Here is a 14,583-nt window from a genome sequence, read left to right on the forward strand (position 1 = left end):
CCTTTTTTCCCTTGCATCCAAAGAAAATAGTTTGCAAAGAAACAATTGCCCTAAACTAGGATAGTTGAAATCAAATCTTTGTTTTTCTGGTAAATGGAAACATAATATGCTTCTATTATTTGACTTTATTTTCTGTATCAGCATCGATTTTAATTGTTCTGGGAAAACTGGATAGGTTGGCAAAAATTAACATGACCAGGATCAGTTCGCCGAAGCAAAGTTCATGTTGGCTGATCAGAATTAACAGGAGATCTAGCATGGGTTGTTATATATTAGCAGACATATTGTGGTGGGAGGAAGGCAATACCCATATGTCAAATGTACTTAAATAACCAGGCCTGTCAAATTTTATTTGGTCAACAGATTGTTAGTATCTTGGATTTCAGAATTTATCAAGAGTTGTTTGGAAACTCCAGTGGATGATTGCACGTTATAGCGCTGAAGCATAAAACCAAGAGAATCAGTGTTTAAGTCAGTCTCTGGTTAGTACTAATTCAATTAGTGCCAGTTTTGGTGGTGGTATGGTTGCCCTAATTGGAGTATGGATACCTGAGCTACAAATAAACGTCAGCATGTCCGTGTAGTTAATTATTATCAGGACTGAGAGCAAACTTAGCCTCCATAGTCAAGTAACTCAAGCACGTTTGCTTGAAGAATGTTCAGCTCGGCAAGCAACAGTGAAATCCCAACAGCTGTAAAACTACGCCAGCATAAATTATTTTCTTTAAAAGAGAGGAATACTGGAAAAAGTTGAAGAGAAAATAAATCAACAGTGACGACTGTGATACTCTATTGCAGGATACTGTTTCTAAGGAAGAATGAATGTCTTCTATGCAAGAATCCTAATTGTTGCAAAATTGGTGTATCCCAGTCACCTTTGATGAGATGCACTATAAATCAGTTGAGCCTCTGGTCAAACCACCTTTATAATTCAAGAATGCATTACCATCATTATTCGGACATTCTAGGAGCTCTCCAATCAATATATGATCTAGGTTATTATTGATAAACTTTTTTTTTGGTTTCAGTGTTGAATTTCTTTTATAAAGCTACTTACAATTATGCAGAGCCTTGTCTAAACTATTAAATAAAAACTCACTGACATACAGATGGTGTTTGTAGAGCTGGGCTTGCAATTTATCCACAATGATTTCTATAAGTTTGTTGGATAAAAGCAAATTATTGCGGATGCTGGAATCTGAAAGTAGGACTAGGGGGCACAGCCTCAAAATAAAGGGGGGGCGGTTTAGAACGGAGTTGAGGAAGAACTTCTTCACTCAAAGGGTGGTGAATCTCTGGAATTCTCTGCCCGTTGAAGTGGTGGAGGCTACGTCACTAAATATTTTTAAGAAGCGGGTTGATGGGTTTTTGATAAGAGAGGGGATTAGGGGTTATGGGGAGAGGGCGGGAATGTGGAACTGAGCCACGACAGATCAGCCATGATCTTATTGAATGGCGGGGCAGGCTCGAAGGGCCAGATGGCCTACTCTTGCTCCTATTTCTTATGTTCTTATGTTCTTATGAAACCAAAAGAGAAAACACTGGAAAATCTCAGCAGGTTTGTCAGCATCTGTAAGGGGAGAAAAGAGTTGATATTTCAAAGATCATCTGGACTTGAAACGTCAGTTCTTTTTTGTCCTTACAGATGCTGCCAGACTTGCTGAGATTTTCCAGCATTTTCTCTTTTGGGTCTACAGGTTTGTTGTTAGGATCTATTTTATCTTAAATTTTAAAAGAAGAAACATTGTTTTAATATTTACTTTAGTGACAGTTTCACATTATTTTTAGCTTCCTCTTGACCTTAATTTTTCACTATCAAGTCTTTTTTTGTTTGTCTTCTCTATTGTTTTATTGATCTCTTTCATCCAATTTTCAGTTCAGTTAATATTTCTTCCCTTGGCTGCTAATATTCTTTCCTTTTTGTTGCCATGTGAGATGTCTCTTCTCTCTCATTCCATTTTATTTTCTCCTTGGTCTTTATTAGACTGTGTTTGACATATTGTGCACAATTCTGGCCTGTTTTCTCTACAAGAAGCTTGATGTAACTTTGTATGGTCTGCCTCTGTTGCATACAATACCACAACCAGTCGAGCAGATAGGTGGCCTTCTCTGTCAGTGTGGATTAGTTTCATCTGCATTAAGGATCATGTGTCAGACAGAGTAGCTGCTGCTAAGCAAGGTTCTGTTTTTAAAAAGCAGGCAGCCAGCTTTGTGGTTTTCTAAGAAATCACAATATGAATTATTGAATGGTGAGCCACTTCAACTTTAACAAAATGTCTGGCAGCCAGACATACACGACTAACATGGTAGTTACGAATGCTGCGTTTACCATTAGATTTTAATTCTCAAGAGTGCACAGTTACTGTTTAATAATGGGTTCCTAAGTTATGCAGCAGCAATTTTGAAATGTCCTGTGTGACAAATATATGAACTCGCCCAAGCTTCTGAGAAAAATGGCAGCTCCTCAACAAAGAAATCCAAAAGGGAATTCAGAAGAAACTCTCCCCAAAAAATGGTGAGAATGTGGAACTCTCTGCCACCAGGAGTGGCTGGGCTGAATTGAAGAGTATAGATGCATATAAGGGGAAGCTTGACAAGCATGCTGGAGAAGGGTTATAAAGGATTATGATGACAGATAAGAAAAATGGGAGGAGGCACCAGTTGAGTGTAAATACTGGTATGGTCTGTTTCTGTACACGTATCCTATGCAATCCCATGTCAATCACTCAAGCCAGAATGTAGAAATAAGCTAATGCAGTTTTGTAGTTCAGTGTATTGCAGTTTTTTTAATAATACTTTTGCCCTTCTCTAGAGATACTAATATATATATCTCTGGGAAACATGGGCACCAAAATACTGAATATTGGACAAATTTGAAAAAGCCATGTTTAAACAAATATGGAATCCTATGTTTTAAAAGCTTTAATTGGATTATGTTTGAATAAAATAAAACAATGGCTGAAATAATGGGGTAGAGGTTTACACTCTTCCACAGAGTATATGCAGTGTAAAAACAGGATAGGCTAATACACAATGACTCTCCATGTTCAAACTACACTCACACCACAGGAGTGTCTGGACAATTTTAAGAAATTTTAAGGATACACAAAATAAAATGTAACTGCACCCCCTTCCCCATCCCCATTTGAAAAAGCAGGAATTGACTATCACCTATTTCCCAGGTGTTTATGGTTCATTTTTGAATTATTAAGGAAGACTCTTGGTGGATTTAATGGAATTTTAAATATGGTATTGCGCAATGAAGCGATCTCAAATTTGATCTCTAATTTATGCTGTACTAATTAAATTAAGAGTGCATGCATGCCTTTCAGAGAGAATATATTGGGCTTGGCTGCAATGCCTTTGGTTGCATTTCTTGCTGATGCTCACACGGGACTCAAATTTGTAGAATGGCTATTTGATAAATTACTGGATGTTTTCCAATGTCGTTGGGAATATATGCTGCAAACAGCCACAAAGTCTTTACAAGGGACATGCACATCTACAATAAGTTACTTGGTAGTATAGAACTTGAATATTGCTGAAAAGGGAGACATGTTGCTGAAGCTTTTCATCTTGCACACATAAAGGCAAAAGCATGAATGCTAAATTTCAAATGATCACAAATTATACTACAGGAAGAAAGGCTGCACGTTGGTTGGAAAATTACCTGTGGTCAAAACGTTGCTATGGAGAAAGCAACAAGGAACTGAAGTGCTCCTAAGCTCCCGGTTAATTCAAAAAAGTTACAAGACTTAAATATATTCCTTTTATTTGCAGAAAACAGATCTCTGCATATGAATGTATGTTGCTTCTAACAAGTTTTCTAACATTATCATCTTAAATCAACATGTTCCTTCGGTTGTTCTTATTAGGCAGGGTATAGACTGTATTTAACCAACCTGTGTTTGTAAAATCTAAAACAAAGTGTCTGCCATTAGATGTGATTCCATGATTGAGAACAACTGCTGAACAATAGATGCTAATAGATGGACTAACAACTAATTTAAGAGAATCAGTTGCACTCGTAACATGGCTGATTCATGCTTGCTGAAAACAACATACATTCATTAGCAGGAACCCTTTCTCTGAAAACAAAAAGAATATATTCCAGTCTTGTGCTTTATTTCAGTTATCCAGAAGTTTGGTGAGCCTATCGTTCAATGCTACTTTATTCTTGGTGTTATGAAAGTCAAATTTGCCTTTAATATTAAGAGCGGAGGTTGGGAACTTCAACTGCTAGTGGGTCTCTGAGTTTTTGTGCATGTGCAAATCGCAAGTGGGCTGCATGTGCATCGACCTGAATTTTTATGTTCGATAGGCTCAGTGTGCCTGTACAAGAAGAACAGTGCACCAAACTGGGTCAGGTGACTGGGAGCAGAGCATCATTATGAAGTAGTGTCCTAGGCAGGGACAGGGAGAGGTGCCAAGAGAAAAATTCCAGAAAGGAGACAGGCAAAAGTCCCAGTTCAGTTAAAAAGAGAGGAGCAGAGAAATAGGCTCCAAACAGGAAAATGGTTATGCAGGCAGAGTTGAAGCAAAGAGGGCAAGGGGAACTCCTGGTGATTGAAGAGGGCTCAGGAGAAACCCTGAAAATCCAAAAGGACAGCAGAAGATTGGCAAGTCCGTACTGCAGGCTGTTGGTGAAAAGGTATCCCTTTGCAGCAGGGTAGCCCTAGCAGAGGTCTCACTTCAACATAGCCAAAAAGTTGAAGTTGTGTTTGTGAGTTGGTGCTTGAGTGCACGCTTGGGAATCCAGGGGAACGATATCTCGGCAGATGAGATTGAAACTCAGTGAGGTAGATCATCATTGATCCCATCCAAGTCAGAGTGACTTGTGGAGAGAATTTGAAGGTGAAGACTGGAATTCCTTATGAGAGACACATCAACTAGATAAATTGATTCAATGTTTATTAATGTCTAGGTAGGTTGTTGAGAAATCCGTGAAATCTATTCAGGTCACATTTGGCGTTATTGTGTAGTGTGGTGTGTTCGACTACAGTTTGCCTGTTAATTGACATGTTAATCATGAATGTTTGAGTATAAGATAGATATTGTAAATTGTTTTATCTTTCTGACCTTTTATAATCAAGTTATTTTTGTTTGTTCAAAGCACATTAAATGCTGTGGCTTTATTTGCTGAGCCAAATGTCTTGAATCTCAAACTTTGTCTGCTTTAAAGAAGCTGTTAATGGTCTCCAACCAAATCTGGTAAAGGATCACTATAGTGGTCACAGCTTAGCTAATCAGAGCTGACTCGCTAATTAATAGGCAACCTTTTCTCCTAAAGTATTAATAATAATGATTTAAAATTTATAATTCCTTGTCCTAATGAGTGCAAAATAAAGAGATTTGGCAACATGTCTCTTTTAAGAAATATTTATACATTTTTCATTAGTAATGGGAAAATTAGAGTCCTTATTCTAAGATCTCAATCTTTCAAATTGTTCTTTGCAGTACTATTGAAAATGTTACACTTTTCTCATTTGAGCTCCAATTTCCATAGATTACAAATTTATTTAGAATGTTGTTTGACTGGTTGGTCAAGTTTTCAGTAGAAATCCAGAAACGGAAGTAGGCGATTTTAGCCCTCAAGTCTGTTCCATTAATCAGCGAGATCATGATTTATCTGTAATTTAGCTCCATAACTTCCAAGTTTCTGCTGTACTTGTTGTATTTATTCTTTCTCAAAGCCTTCATAAATTTTATTTAATTTAGTTTGACATTCCAGCTAAGGGATCTTTTATTTAGTATAACGTAGTCCAATAGACAATGTTATCTTTTGTGCTTTCTTAATAAGATGCTGAATGTATGCATGATTACTGCAGTGATGTCAGGGTTTCTCTCTCTCTAAAACAGGACTTTTAGTTACTTCGTAGTTCATATTTACTTTGAGGGCTGGCTTATCTAAGGGTTCTTAGATAAAATTGACAGAACTTTGGGATTGAATTATAGACTTTATCATAAACTTTCTGTTCATTTTGATGTTCAATGTATCATCAGCATCAATGCTTTATCCTCCCAAGTATGTATGTCCGTAGATTGTTTTCATCAAATTTGCTTAATTTTATATATAACGTGTTAAATTCACAGTAAGTCATTATTATAAATTCCGTAACCAGAAGCCATAAGATGATAAAAACAGAAAATGCTGGTAATGTTTAGCACATCAGGCAGCATCTGTAGAGAGAGAAACAGTTAACATTTCAGGATGTTAAGATGACCATTGGTGTCTAAAATGTTAAGTAGTTTCAAGAATATGATGTTAAAACGCTAAATAGTTAAATAAAAAGCAAAATGGAAAGAAACACCACTGGAAGTACTCAGCAGATGAGGCAGCATTTGGTCAGACATGAAACTGTTTTTCCTCACAGATGCTGCCTTGTCTGCTGCATATTTCCAGTACTTCTGTTTTTATTTCAGATTTCCAGCATCTACAGTATTTCGCTTTTGTAATCCCTGCAGAGACCAAAAGCATTTAAAAGAAAGGCATCCCCATAAAGCCAACAAAAAGACAACAAATGGATGAAATTTCACATTAAAAAAAACTAACAAACCAACAAAAATCAACATAATTCATACATTAACAGATGAAGGATATTTAAAATCAAAGATAAAATTAAATAGTTGATTCAACAAAGATGAGCATTTTGTTGTTACAACTGGTCACATTACTTTCCACACAAATGTGGGATCACATGTAATGTGAAAGGATCTCTTACTTCCAACTCAATTGTCTTGTGTTGCTTTCACCAGCAACTGTATTCTATCCAAAGTCTTTAGACTACCGTCAAGATACATATGTACGAACTCTCTCTCCCGGGTCACAACAAACCTGATGGCACACAATCCCCAGAGACTCTCCTATCCTTTTGAACAGTCTGTGGGCCCAGGCAACACAGAAACAGCCACAGTGGTTCATGCCAATCCACAACCCCTTGCTTTTCCTGTTGTTAGCTCTCTGCTGTTTCTAAACTGGATAGTACACATCTTAACACAGCCTCTATTCTACTCTCAGACTTATTTCAACACCAGAATCTTTTTGAAGACTGCTAAACAGAAAACTTTCATCCAGAGAGACCCTTATTTGTTTCCTTGCTCAGTGTCTTCTGAACTGCTAAACCAATAACGTCGGTTGACCCAAACCCACTGCAATTAGCTTCTAATTTACTTAGCTGCTCATCTCCGTGGAAACCTCTGGTCATAAATGCTCATATATCATAATCAGGGAACCAATTATCCCTCTTTCAGAATACTCCCCAGGACACTTGTCTTAAAGGGATATTGCTCAAAAGAAAATATGGGGTTTTTACAGCACCTAGTCTTCACAATTTTGAAATAAGCAATGCCCATTTCACTACTGACCCTTACCAGGCTTTGTCTATTATGTAATAATAAAATGCATTTTTCAAGAGTACTGCCTGTTTAGTTTACTTCATAACACAAGAAATAGAAGCAGGTATAGACCATCAGGCTCTTCAAGCCTACCCATCATTCAGTATGGTCATGGCTGATCTATGCCTGCCTCAACTCCTTTTCTGTGCCGTTTTCCTGTAGCCCTCTATTCCTTGATCTATCAAATGTTTATCCACCTTCATTTTAGATACTTGTAATGATCCAGTCTTTTTTATCCTTTGCAGCAGAGAATTCCAGAGATTCACCACACTCTGCGAGAAGTTGTCTGTAAGATTATGCATCTAAATTGCAGCATTGCTCCATTTTCTTCTAAAAATTGGACATATCTGAATATTATATTTTGTATAATCTTCCTCACAGTGGGACGAGAGCAGTCAATGTTGTGGTCCATATAGACTGCACACACATTTATTCACATTGGCAGAAATAATAGTAGGAGGGATTATTATTTAAAAGGTGAAAAGCTGCAGCATGCTACGGTGCAGAGCAACCTGGGGGTCCTTGTGCATGAGTCGCAAAAACCCAGTCTGCAGGTGCAGCAGGTGATAGAACATAGAACACTACAGCACAAACAGGCCCTTCGGCCCATGAGTTGCGCCGATCACATCAACACCTACCAATCTATAGACCTATCTATAACCCCCAATCCCATTAAACCCCATATACTCATCCAGAAGTCTTTTTAAAAGACCCCGGCGAGTTCGCCTCCACCACTACTGATGGCAGCCGATTCCATTCACTCACCACCCTCTGAGTGAAAAACTTACCCCTAACATCACTTCTGTACTTTCCTCCCCGCACCTTAAATCTGTGTCCTCTCGTAGCGACCATTTCAACCCGGGGAAATAGCCTGAGAATCCACCCTATCTATTCCTCTCAACATTTTATAAACTTCTATCAGGTCGCCTCTCAACCTTCGTCTCTCCAGGGAAAAGAGTCCCAGCTCCCTCAACCTAACTTCATAAGGCATGCCTCCCAGTCCAGGCAACATCCTTGTAAATCTCCTCTGTACCCTTTCAATAGCTTCTACGTCTTTCCTATAGTGAGGCGACCAGAACTGCGCACAGTACTCCAAATGAGGCCTGACAAGGGTCTTATAAAGTTGTAGCATTACCTCCAAAACTCAATCCCTCAATTAATGAAGGCCAGTACACCATACGCCTTCTTGACCACATCCTCCACCTGCGAGGCCGATTTAAGAGTCCTGTGGACCCGAAGATCCTTCTGCTCTTCAACACTACTAAGACTCCTGCCCTTGATAGTGTACTCGTTCATCCCGTTGGTTCTGCCAAAATGATCAAGAAGGCGAATGGAATGTTGGCCTTTATAGCGAGGGGGATAGAACATAAAAGTAGGGAGGTCTTGCTGCAACTGTACAGGGTACTGGTGAGGCCGCAGCTAGAGTACTGTGTGCAGTTTTGGTCGCCGCACTTGCGGAAGGATATGTTGGCCTTGGAGGGAGTGCAGAGGAGGTTCACTAGGCTGATACTGGAGATGAGGGGGTTGACCTATGAAGAGAGGCTAAATGGACTGGGTATGTACTCGTTGGAGTTTAGAAGGATGAGGGGGGATCTTATAAGATATAAGAAGATAATGAAGGGGATGGATAGGGTGGAGGTGGAGAGATTCTTCCTGCTTAGAAAGGATAGCAGGACTAGAGGACACAGCCTCAAGATGGCGGGGGGGGGGGGGGGGGGGTGGTGGTGGGCTGGCGCAGTTTAGATCAGAGTTGAGGAAGAACTTCTTCACTCAAAGGGTGGTGAATCTCTGGAATTCTCTGCCCGTTGAAGTGGTGGAGGCTACCTCGCCAAATATATTTAAGTCACGGGTAGATGGGTTTCTGATAGACAGGGGAATTAAGGGTTATGGGGAGAAAGTGGGAAAGGGGAACTAATCCACTTCAGATCAGCCATGATCTAATGGAATGGCGGGGCAGGCTCGAAGGGCTAGATGGCCTACTCCTGCTCCTATTTGTTACGTTCTTACACTTAATCTGTTTGCCAGTCTGAGCCTATAGATATATAAAGGGTTGGACTTGTGACAATATTTGTTATGGGTTGATTTCAAAACGTTGCTATCTGCTTTAGACTCTGGAGTGTTATCAGCTGTAGCTGAAACCTCAGGTTGAAGCATGAATTTGTGCCATTAGCTAGATTGGAACTGATGATGCAAATTCATGCTTTGATTTTGGACTCACAAAGGAAGCTCTGTAGGAAATTAGAATGTCGTACAATTGTTGTTTGTTGCAAAATTTCCAGTTATAAAGCAGCATAAATTTGGTGTGAAAGATTAGAGCATAGACAATCAAAACACAGCTTGTGATTGTCAAATGTTTGTCTGATATCCAGTGCTAGATAAGCAGAAATTTCCTCCAATTAAATATTGGAATGATGGAAGTCATTGTTTTTGGTTCCTGATACAAATCCTGCTTCTTTGCCACTGACTTCATTCCTCTCCTAGGCATCTGAAACTGAAAGATACTGTTCTGGTGTATGATACTTTGTGTTCTGACCACAGCACTTTGTTAAAATTGCTTATTTAAATTGTATCAGTGTCTGTGATGGATAAAAAAACTCTGGCTGGTAAAAGTAGGGAAAATCCAAAGATATTCTACAAGTAGAGCTATAGGAAGAGGATAACCAGAGAAAGAGGAGGGCCCATTCAGGACAAGGGTGCAGTCTATGGGTGGAGCCAGAGGACATTGCTAGAATATTGAACAAATACTTCACATCCATCTTCAACTAAGAGAATGAAGATGAAGGTATAAAACTCAGAGAGAGACTGCAAGATTCTTGAGCAAATTGACATAGGGAGTGACAAGATATTGGAGGTGTTGGTCAGATAAATATTTAATTTTCTGGAAAAATAACTAACAGGTCTCTTTATCCTTTCATCATCATCATCTTGTAACAGCACAGTACCAATGATCACATCAATTAATGACCACCCTGAACTGCTTTGCATAATTTGGTTGCCAAAGCTGGCGTGATGATCAGCACAGCTTTTACTGGCCTCACCAGTACTCCTTAACATTTATACTTCAACCCCCTTGAAATAAAAGCCAGAATTCCATTTGCTTTCCCTATTACTGTCTACACCTGGTAGCTTTCTGGGTTTCATGAACAAGGACCCCTAAATCCCTTTGTGCTCCAGCTTTCTACAATCTATTTAAATAGTCCACTTTCTCATTCTTTCTTCCAAAATGAATAATCTCACATTTTAATAAGAACATAAGAACATAAGAAATAGGAGCAGGAGTAGGCCATCCAGCCCTTCGAGCCTGCCCCGCCATTCAGTAAGATCATGGCTGATCTGTCGCTGCTCAGTTCCACTTTCCCGCCCTCTCCCCATAACCCTTAATCCCCTCTCCTATCAAAAACCCATCAACCCGTGTCTTAAAAATATTTAGCGAGGCAGCCTCCACCACTTCAACGGGCAGAGAATTCCAGAGATTCACCACCCTTTGAGTGAAGAAGTTCCTCCTCAACTCTGTTCTAAACCGCCCCCCTTTTATCTTGAGGCTGTGCCCCCTAGTCCTATTGTCTTTTTTGAGCGGGAAGAGTCTTTCCACCTCTATCCTATCCATCCCATTCATCATCTTATACGTCTCAATGAGATCTCCTCTCATTCTTCTAAACTCTAACGAGTACAAGCCCAGTTTATTCAGCCTCTCCTCATAGCTCAACCCCCTCAACTCGGGTATCAGCCTAGTAAACCTCCTCTGCACTCCCTCCAAGGCCAAAATATCTTTGCGCAGGTGCGGCGCCCAAAAATGCACACAGTACTCCAGTTGCGGCCTCACCAATGCCCTATACAGCTGCAGCAAGACCTCCCTACTTTTATATTCAATCCCCTTCGCTATGAAGGCCAGCATCCCATTCGCCTTCCTGACCACCTGCTGCACCTGCAAGCTGGGTTTTTGCGACTCATGCACAAGGACCCCGAGGTCCCTCTGCACCGTCGCCTGCTGCAGTTTTTCGCCTCGTAAGTAATAGTCCTTCCTACCATTTTTCCTACCAAAGTGGACCACCTCACACTTGCCAACATTAAATTCCATTTGCCATTTCCTGGCCCATTCGCCCAGCCTATCTAGATCCTTCTGCAGACTCTCCACACCCTCCGCACAATTTGCCGTTCCCCCAATCTTGGTGTCATCAGCAAATTTCGACACTCTACACTCGGTTCCCTCCTCCAGATCATCTATATAAATGGTAAAAAACTGAGGCCCCAGCACCGACCCCTGGGGCACTCCACTAGTCACCATCCGCCAATCCGAATAGCACCCGTTGACCCCCACTTTTTGTAATTTTACAATTTTGTAATGTTACAATTTTCCCACATTGAATTCCATTTGCTAATTTTCTGTCCATTCAAGTTTGGGCAACAATGGAACACTTTCAGATCTACAGTAGAGTCAAATGGGGTTGCATTTTGGAGGCAACATTGTTCAGTATATTCTTTTGTTGCAGTCTTCAATTCATCTACAAAGTGTGTCTATTTATATACCAGAACCAACAGAAAGCTGAGTCTTGCTCACTTGAAATCCAAGACATCAAAGTGCCAAATCCTTTTCAGAATTATTCTATACTTAAGATGTTGCAGTAGTATCCCATACTAAAGAATATATTCAGCAAATGGACAGACACTTTCTTTCTCCCGTAAAATGTTTGATTTAACCATCAACAGGAAGATGAATGTCATGGTCCAGGATATTGCCATATCACCTTAATCAATGTGCTTTGGAGGTTCTAGCTAATTTGATACACATAAATAGGCTCCACAATCCTCAGCAATCTGTCACTTGATACCAAAATCAATAGGCACATTGCAGAAATTGTAACTGTTATGTCCAAGCTAAGTAAGAGAATGCAACAAACAGAGAATACTAAACTGCAAATCTAACAAGCCTGTGTCCTCAGTGTAATAGTAGTAGAAATGGACAACATATGCTTGATTAGAGAAAAGGGTGAATGAACAATTTCACCTTCACAGTTTCAGCCAAATCCTCGTATCCCTTCATGGGAGAAGGTCACCAACTAAGGTCCTGGAGTGTGCTGATTCCATCAACACACACATCATTTAACCGATAACACCAATGAGAGCTTGGCCACTTTGATCAGATAAATGAAAGTTATATACCCAATAAACTTCTATACAGTGAACTGGCTACTGGGCTACAACCTGCTGGATGGACATATCTCTGCTACAGGGTCACTGCAAGTAAAACTAATGGTCATTGCCACAGACAACTAGGAGCAATGGTCAGGAGGACCAGGAGGCTGACTGTTTGAAGAGACATTGCAAGAGATAAAGAGCTAGAAATCTAAGTTAGCTGACAAGGTGGGTCCAAAAAAACAAGCGGTCAGTGAATCCACGCTTTTCTTCATGTTGCAGAAACTGCTATCCCAGTTGTGGGACTCGTGAATGGCCCCAAGTGATGTTTAATATAGGGTTGACCACCAAGGCACACACCATCATCCCACGAGACTAAAGATTGTCAGTATTGAATGTACTGATTCTGTCACAGTATTTGTTTGCCCTTCAGGGCTGCTGAACTTGAGACCCTGCAAAAAGGTACAAGGTCACAGCTCAGATCTGCCTGTAGTTTAACACTGCAATTGAAAAATCAGTCACATTGATGCAACAGGAGATACTTTTGAGTTTGAGGTTAACAGGTGTTTTGGATAGAACTGAGTATTAATGTTGCATTGAATTTATTATAGGATTTGAGTTCAATATACATTTTCAAAAAGTTCTGATCTCCTTATCATCATTATATGTTTCTGTGATTTTTGTTTTCCCTATTTCTTTCTTATCCCACAAAGAGTTCTTCACACTACTCCATCACCACCCCCTTCCCTCACCTCCAGCCCCCCTTCCCACAAGAAGCCTATATTCCTATGATTCTCCAGGTGAATGTAGGAAGATTCCACTTAATCAACAACAACATCTTGTGCTTTTGTACATTTGTACATATTGTACTTTTAACATATTCGAAATCTCAAGGCATTTCACTGGAATATTATGGAACAGAGTTTGTCACTAAGCTGTATAAGGAGACATTAGGATAGATGAGCAAATGCTTAGCGAAAGGTAGGTTTTAAGATACACTTAGAGACCAAAAACTCAAAGAATATAGGGATAAATTACAAGGACTGCCTGATAATTTTTGAGCCAAGTTTGATGACTTGCAGAAGTTGAGATCCTGCTTTGCCTTACTTGTAAAGGACAAGTCCCCAGGACCGGATGGAATGCATCTGAGGGTTCTGAAAGAAATGGCGGAGATGATAGTGGATGCCTTGGTGGTTATTTTCCAAATGTCGCTGGATTCCGGGGAAGTGCCGGAAGATTGGAAAACGGCTAATGTTACGCCGTTGTTTAAGAAGGGTGGCAGGCAAAGGGCAGGGAATTATAGGCTGGTTAGTTTAACGTCTGTTGTAGGTAAAATGTTAGAATCCGTCATCAAGGAGGAAATAGCGAGGCATCTTGAGGGGAATTGCTTGGTAGAGCAGATGCAGCACGGTTTCGTTAAGGGGAAGTCGTGTCTGACAAATTTATTGGAGTTCTATGAGGATGTGTCTAGGGCAGTGGATAGAGGAGAGCCGGTGGATGTGGTCTTTCTTGATTTTCAGAAGGCGTTTGACAAGGTACCTCACAAGAGGTTATTGCAGAAGGTAAGGGGGCAAGGAGTTGGGGGTAGGGTGTTAGCGTGGATAGAGGATTGGTTGTCAAATAGGAGGCAGAGAGTGGGGGTCAATGGGTGCTATTCGGATTGGCGGTTGGTGACTAGTGGAGTGCCCCAGGGGTCGGTGCTGGGGCCTCAGCTATTTACCATTTATATAGATGATCTGGAGGAGGGAACCGAGTGTATGGTGTCGAAATTTGCTGATGACACCAAGATTGGTGGAACGGCAAATTGCGCAGAGGGTGTGGAGAGTCTGCAGAACATAAGAACATAAGAAATAGGAGCAGGAGTAGGCCATCTAGCCCTTCGAGCCTGCTCCGCCATTCAATAAGATCATGGCTGATCTGTCGCTGCTCAGTTCCACTTTCCCGCCCTCTCCCCATAACCCTTAATCCCCTCTCTTATCAAAAACCCATCAACCCGCGTCTTAAAAATATTTAGCGAGGCAGCCTCCACCACTTCAACGGGCAGAGAATTCCAGA

The 14,583-nt window shown here is 40.5% G+C and overlaps 1 protein-coding gene across 3 annotated transcripts in view; it reads left to right on the forward strand.

The window, feature by feature from the left end:
- Window positions 1–14,583, forward strand: part of tbc1d16 (TBC1 domain family, member 16) — a 113,708-nt gene that overhangs the window by 5,946 nt on the left and 93,179 nt on the right. The window contains exon 1 of one of the 3 annotated variants that reach the window (XM_080209588.1): window positions 460–482. The exons of the other annotated variants lie outside the window; for them this stretch is intronic. The gene's annotated coding sequence lies outside the window, so the exon portion shown is untranslated. Of the gene's footprint in view, window positions 1–459; window positions 483–14,583 lie in introns of those variants that run through there. 3 annotated transcript variants of the gene reach the window in all.

The sequence above is a fragment of the Carcharhinus amblyrhynchos genome, chromosome 21 (genome assembly GCF_965287045.1).
Source record: "Carcharhinus amblyrhynchos chromosome 21, sCarAmb.v2.hapA, whole genome shotgun sequence".
Lineage (NCBI taxonomy): Eukaryota > Metazoa > Chordata > Chondrichthyes > Carcharhiniformes > Carcharhinidae > Carcharhinus > Carcharhinus amblyrhynchos.